Raw genomic sequence first — 7,983 nt, 5'->3', positions numbered from 1 at the left:
TTTTTGTTTTTTTTGTTACTTAACAACATCATAATATGAGAGCAAGTCGGGGTCTTGACATGAAGAAAGAAAATGCTTTCAATTATGGAAACAGCCAAAGGGTTTATTTATGTTTGATGTGTGATTTACATGTGTGTGGCTGTTAATAAAGTTGGCGCTCTCTAGGGGGCGTGGGCGTTCATCCAAAATGGCCGAAGGCTGATGTGTGTTTATTTCTTCCTAAGTATCGTCGGTGAAGTTTGCCATAAACGTCAGAATTTCCTGCGCATTTTAATATCTCTAACAAAAACACAGACCTGCTCTGCAGCAAAAACAAAGATGCTCCCATATCAGAAATATATGTCCTTTCCTTTTCCCCCTTTGAATAAGTACTTAAAGTAACTTTATATCAGGAAATTAACAGTAAACTGCTCTGATCCTTTGCTTCATGGCATGCTTTTGAAACACCTGATTGAGAACCTTCACACATGAACATAATATATTGATGTCACCCAAGAGAGCGAGTTGGCATAAAAGGAAATTAAAGTTCTGAGAGAGAGAAAAAGCTGATCAAACTAATTCAATCATAGAAACTTGTGGCCACTCTGGGATCAAACTCACTCACACCAAAGTCTGCGGGACTTTCAGTTCTGTTCTATTTTCACCAAATCACAAGAACAGTGACCTCAAAGCATTTTGTATTCTACTGCAATAGTTTACATCAATACAGAAGAAATCCTAACAATCATGGCTCCCTGTGAACAAGCACTTTGCAACAGTGAGAAAGAAAAAGTTGAAGGATGGAGACCTCGCTTTGATTCTGAAGAACGTCACCATCAACGATAACGGCACGTACAAGTGTCGGATTGTGTTCAGGAACAAAAACAGCACAGAGAGACCGTTCAGTGGCATTAAGTGCTTCATCAACCTCACAGTGACGGCCTCGGGTGAGTTTGGATCGTCCTACTTCTGCTGTTACTGCAAAAAATGACACAAAATGCAAAAAAATCCTCTTGATTTCCTCATGGTTATGTAATTATATAACTTAATATTCTTGAGTAATAAACTGCAGCAATATTGATCTGACTTAACGTTCTCATCACCAAATCTGTTCTGAAACTCTTCTGATCATTTCATCCGAGCACACTTACTAAAGAGTGAAGTTTCACTTTAGACCACACAGATGTCAAAGTGAGTCTAAAGATGTCACTCTTCAGTGTCAGGGACCCACAGACGCAGATATCACAGCATTAGAGTGGAGCAGACCTGAGCTCAAGTCAGACGACTCTGTGTTCTTGCAAAGCCGTCACTCAGATGAGAAGCAGATGACATCAGCCTCTGTCATGTGACTTTGAAGTTCAACAGTGTCTTCTAAATTATCAGTTAACAAATAACAGCTGATGATTGTTTTTCTCAACTGAGGATTATTATTATTTTAATAAAATAACCCACTTTGTCTCATTTTCATTTAATTGTCTGAGTAAATCTGAGTAGAGTCTCTAACTCGACTATTTGTCCATTTTATTCCACTTCAGTTCAACTTTATTCAAAAACCACCTGCTGACAACAACAGTCATATTGAGGCACTTTGTTTTTACAGTAAAGATGATGAAACATGATCAGAAACTGGGTTTAATTTTTGTTTAATATTTTTTCTAATAGAATGATATTCAAAACGTCTTAACTTCCAAATAAACTCATTTTTTAAAAGATATGAAGACTTTCAGGTGATGTTCTTGGAGGTCACAAGTTCACTTTGGGACATTTTTTCAGATACAAAAAAAACAGAAAACCTCAAAATGTTTGAGGGGCTGATAGTTCATGGTTTGTACCAAATAAAAAACTTTAAAAAGTTTAAGAAACTCACTGAGTAATATTTTTGGACAAATTAATCAGTGTTTAGTTAAAGTTCTTAAATGTGTCCCAAAGAACATGTTGAAGTCTTTACAAAGATGCTGAACACCAAATCCAGGATATCCTTGTCTGTCTCACCTGAATGCTCCATGTGACCTCTGAGACGTTGGATCAGCAGCAGGATCAGCTGGAAAACTGAGAGATCGTTCAAACAGGTCACAGTTAAACAGAAGGCCAGCATGAATCCTGCTGAATTCTGTTCTCTTCTAAATTTTCTGAAGGAAAAAAAACCTCAAAACAACAACAGCAACAAGAGGAAGTGCAGCAGAAAGTAAAAGACCAACAATCAGTCTAACAGATCCATCCTCTGTGTGTCCTCCTGTCTGACCTGCAGGTGAGAAACAGGTGTGAGGTGTCAGCTGTCAGGTCTCCACTGAGATGAGCTCTCTTCCTGCAGTTTGCTCCCGTCTTGAAGACACACTCGTATGTTCCATTATCAGCAGTCGTCACATCCTTCAGAATCAAAGACACGTCTCCATCCTTCATCTGTCTGTCCTGCAGATCCACCCGGTTCTGGATCTGACTGCTCATCGCGGTACAAAAGGACATATTCGGACTCCAGATCAGTTCTGCTCCACTTCACAACTATGATGTTGTTGTTTGGAGTTCGACATGTCAGAGTGACGTTCTGTCCAGACTCAGCTGTGATGTTTTTCTGGTCTGAAAGTGAAAACTATACAAAGCATAGAGGTTAAAGGTCAACGTACAACTGTTTACTTCTGCAGCTGGCACTCTGGGATTTGTCACTGACTGCTGTAAAAAGATCTAAAGGAAGTTAAAGTTAAGAAACTTTGGACAGTCTATGAATACAGTGTAATAACAAACTGCCTTTACACTTTATGCATCATTTGTATGACATTTCATATAACCAAAAGTTCTGCTAAACTACTTTATCAGATCTTTGGAGGCTGTTTGTAGACAATTTAGAAGTAGAGTTGATCTTCTTCATTGACTGACTAAACTGTGAATTACAATTTATTATTTTACCAAATCAAATTCTTATGTTTCTTCTTTTTTGGACACTTTTGTATAATATATAAATATACATACATTATGCCCATGGTGGTGTTTTTTCTGTACTGTTGTATAAGTCATTTGAAAACTCCCTCCCTGGACATATAAAATATAAAGATCTATTCCAGTTCTATTACAAGATCTATTACAAAACGTATGATGCCTCTTGTATGGCCTGCTTCAACAACATGCTAACCTTATTTACAATCAATATTGTATGGATGTAATAATAATACTAAACATACTGGAATAGTGACTCAGTAGAAACGGGTCAGAAACAGCTATCAGAAAATTAAACTAAAGAAATAAATATTTCTGATATGAGGGGGAAAAAATGATTGCACAGAAAGCCCACAGTGATTGTGTTGTTGTGTTTAGGCTTTTATGTTGATGCTTTACTCATGAGGAATTCTGATTGGTTCAAGTGATCCAAACAGGAGTGATACAGGAGAGCCCGACTGTCTCCCTCTCTTCCTTTCTCAAAAGTCTGTGTGTGCGTTTCCACCAATGCACAGAATGTAGAATAATCATCAATACATGATCCTAAAACAGGACACCTGCAGTGTACTTGTTTATCGTATATTGAATTTGCACACAGACTAACAAACACATGAGTTCTGTTTGTTATTTACTTGCTCTCACACCATTAAACACCACCAAAACCAAAAGCTAGAGCTAAAAGAGTAACAACTGGGGCAATAATTTAATAATTTTCTACTCGATTATTATCCACCACATCCCGGAGCTGTGTTATAAGTCTGTTAAATTTCACAGTCTGCATTTTTGCTGGCTTTCTTTCTAGGCTTCAAATAGACTAAGCATTAATGATATAGTAGCTCTGCTGTATTAAGAAATGACAGAATTCCTAAAGTCATTCTCGAGACAGACACAGAGCAAACAATCGCTCAACAGATTTAAAAGACTTATAAACGTTTCCAAAAATTGTGCAAACACTTAAAAACACAACATTTTTCAGTGAATACTAGTCAATAACGCATTGATGTAGTTTTTATACCAAAGTAAAGCTCATGCAGTAAAATCTTTGTAAATATGTTTATAAGTAAAATAAGGATCAGTGTGAACAGAAAGCTGTACCTGCCATCGTGACATAAAGGGATTCTGCTGTTGTTGATTAGTTTTATTATTACTGTTATCGTTGTTGCATTTATAATTTTCTACTTTCCATTTTGTCTCCATTGTGGTTCAGTAATCCCACAGCGAGTCAGGCTGAAAGTAATCTTCATGAAAAATAACTTTCAGCTATTCAGAGGAAGAAAGGTCGTCAGCTGATATCACTGTTAGTGATCTTAGGTGACGGCAGAAAGGTTCAGTGAACTGTAGTCCATCCTCTATGAGGATTAGTGTGTTTGCTTTGGAAATACATCACTCACTCAACAGCTTAAAGACGAAACTAATCCGATCCATTGTTTGTGTGACAGGAGATCTTTCATAAAGTTAACAAGAGATTTAGAGAACAGAACATTATCAGTTTCCAGGTTGCATCTAAGCACATGCTGCTGTGTATCATATGAGACCAGACATGTTTGTTACTATGAGACAGCTGAGTGGATTTAATGCATATTTAGGTACGTTTTTTTTTTTTTTATATATAAAACAAACACATTTGAGTTATGTTTTTGCCCTTAGCCTGCAATTTTTTATTACAATGAACCACGATAATGAAAAAACAAAAACCGTTAACAATCATGTGACCCCCTAAGAGCAAGTGCTTTGTTGACAGTGGGAAGAAAATGACATTTGGAGCTGTGTGACCTCTTATTTGTTCTGTGCGAAAAAGCAGCTTCCTCATTCCGACTGTGGTTGGGGAGACGTAACAGAAAGGGATGGATCCACACAGTAGAAGTCAGGAGTATGAAAAATGTAATTTTCCTCCTTTACTGTGAATATTTGATGATCTGGCAGTCCTGTGCGTTCCCCCTGAAGAACGGACTACACCACCCATGAGGCTACATTCTTAAAGGGCTATGCCTGTGTTAAGCCCCTGTCTAGGGGTACAGGAACGCAGCATAAGTTGAAAGAAGAGTGACCCCGCCCTGGTCCCCAAAACCAAACCACAGCCGATTTATATGTGAAAGTGGTTTATTGTGCCTAAACTGAAGCGTGACTCCGGGGTGAACAAAGGCCAAAATAACAAACTAAACCAGCTTAATCAGTCAATGGGGTGCTACCTAAACCCTACGTGATAATAAGAATATACAAAAGACAAATGCTACCCCTAACTCCCTAACCGAATAAACAGGAGGAAATAATACAGAAAATAACAAGGCAGCTCACCCCTTCGGCTTCAGTGACTATTTACACGTGACTCTAAACTACACACTATATACAGAAACTCAGCAATTCTCAAGAAGACACATGCAAGTAACACAGGGTTTGGAGGCCAAGGATGGGTCTGCTGCTGCTGCTGTCAGTTGATGCCCGGGACAACTGCTGGTGACAGATTTTCAAAGCAACCACATGATCAGGGGACCAATCAGCAGCCGTCAGCTTCTCCAATCAGGGACGACCTGTGGAGTCTCAAAGACAGAGCACAACAACACTACACAGCCGGCTCAAGGCCGTAACAGCCAGTAACACTGCTCACATTCCCTTCATATTAGTAATCTTTTGAATAATAGAGCCCCGGGATTAAGAACGAGGCATTAGAGCCTAGATTAGTATAGTTCAAGAATCACAATAACACAACTGAGTCAGTGGAAAAATTCAGTAAGCATACACGAGTGCTTAGCTGACAAATCTGTGAAGGAGATGAATGATAAATCAGGACTCATTATGTAAGTCAACCAGAGATTTAAACAAAGGCTGTGAATTATTTCAGTGCAGGTTTTGCCTGGAGCTCATGGAGCGTTTTTGTATTCAAAAAACAAAATGAGTCACCTTTTGATATCAGCTGACGACTCCGAGTTTATAACAGCAGTAAAGGAATCCCACAGAATATAATTCACACTCACAGGTGTCAGTTTTTCATTTGGCACCACAATCTGATCAGGAGACTAAAAGATATGTGTATATATGTATACATATTCAGTTGTTGAAAATTCCATAATTTGTCTTTTTTTGTGCTAATTTTTCACATGTGATAGAAGAACTGAATTGGGCATGTACAGGATGAATCACATCATTTGACAATTACCCTGCATTCTGCCTCACACACACATAGCTAGATAATTAGCTCTAAGTGCATTCAGGTGTTGAATAAAAAAAAGATTACATGTTACCCTTATTTCCCTTTAGTACCCTTATTTCATTGTGTTACATTTCACCCCAGGATATGTTACAACTAACCCAGACTATGGGGTTAATTGTAACATTTCACTCTTTGTGTTACCATGCAATGAGTAATTGTGCTCCAGAGAAAATAGCTACACTATTTAATAGAAGTGACATGTAAATACTTTGCATTACATTTTGAATCCACCATCTTAAAAGAGCTCCAAGCTACAGACAGAAATGTCAAAAATGTTTCCACTATCCCCAGTCTCCCCTACATCTAAAAACTAACATTCACTTTCTGGCATTACTTGCTGACAGGGAAAGTGTGTCCTCTCTGTTAGCAGCCCAAACTAAAGCAGCTCTAACATCTAACAGCGGGTAAGAAATAAATCGATAGGATTTTAAAATAAAACTGACCTGCGCAGGTAAACCCAACGAGGGAGACAGACAGTAAAGTCCAGCAGAGCCACGGAGATGTTACAGCAAACATGTTTCACGAGCTTCTGTCTAAACCAGGGGTGCCTAATCCCAGTCCTCGAGAGCTACCGTCCTGCAGCTTTTAGACGCATCCTTGTTCCGACACACCTGAATCAAATGAATGGCTTGTTATCAGGCCTTTGCCAAACTTGATGGCATGCTGAAGAGGTAATCAAACCATTTGATTCAGCTGTGTTGGAGTAGGGATACATCTAAAAGCTGCAGGATAGTAGCTCTCGAGGACTGGGATTGAGCACCCCTGGTCTAAACCATGTTGAACGGAGTTATTTTTAATGACGTGCTGCCTTTGAGTGCAATTTGAAAATTCACCTCTGCCTAAAACAATAACCCACGACATGTTTAGTAAAATGTAAATCAGACTATATTAATAGGCTGATTTACAGGATAAGATTGTGGTTCAAGCACTGTCGTGCTGTAACGGCCTGGTAATAATAGGAAATGCATAAAAATATTCTTGAGGGCTCATGTTGTTTATCACTTTAGTTTTTTATAAAACATGAAAATATCTCAAAGGGTCCTGGCGACATGTCAAATAACATAAACATAAGCGTCTTTTAAAATATCGATTTCTGATTTTATGGGGCGGACTTAAAGACACCATTCCACATTAGGAATTTGAAACCACAAGCGAGACGTCAGCGATCACAACAAGACAGGAAAGGTAACTCATATACAAACAGCTTGAATATGCTAATGACTCAAACAAAGCTTGTATAGGTGACGTTCCGGTTAAACGAGCGCACGCGTGCAGCAGGGAATATCCCCTCAGATGCCAGAATTTTGATCTGACATGCTGTGACATTTCTAAAGTAACCAAAGATATAGAAAAGATTGAACAATTTAACATTTTTAGATTGTTTTAAAGGTGTAGAGTAGCTCGAATCAATAAAGACATGTATTTGTTTGTTGCTGTTAAGAAACGGACAGAGAACTGACAATAATGATTACTCCTGTTGTATATCTGTTAATGTTTCTGTCCATCCAAAACATGAATAAAAAAAACAGACATTTAGTTTGAATGAATCTCAAACCTGTGAAACACGTGATGCCAAACCAAGCTATTCCCACAAAGTTGGGAGCATGAAATGTCCAGAATGTCTCAGTATGCTAAAGCATTAAGAGTTCCTTTCACTTGCACAGTTGAAAAACAACCTTTCTCAATCATCTCCTCTCCACACACACAAAGCAGTCAGACAAGACCCTGACAACCGCCAAATCCAGACTCAACACAGTCACTTCCAATTCGCTGTAATACCAAATACAGCTGGAATATTTAATAGCAAGTGAATTTCACAACTGGACTTTTTACACGGGTATCTATCTGGTATCTATCTATCTATAGAC

The sequence above is a fragment of the Pelmatolapia mariae genome, linkage group LG3_W, assembly GCF_036321145.2.
Source record: "Pelmatolapia mariae isolate MD_Pm_ZW linkage group LG3_W, Pm_UMD_F_2, whole genome shotgun sequence".
NCBI classification, from domain to species: domain Eukaryota; kingdom Metazoa; phylum Chordata; class Actinopteri; order Cichliformes; family Cichlidae; genus Pelmatolapia; species Pelmatolapia mariae.
Note: the sequence above shows the minus strand (reverse complement) of the source record.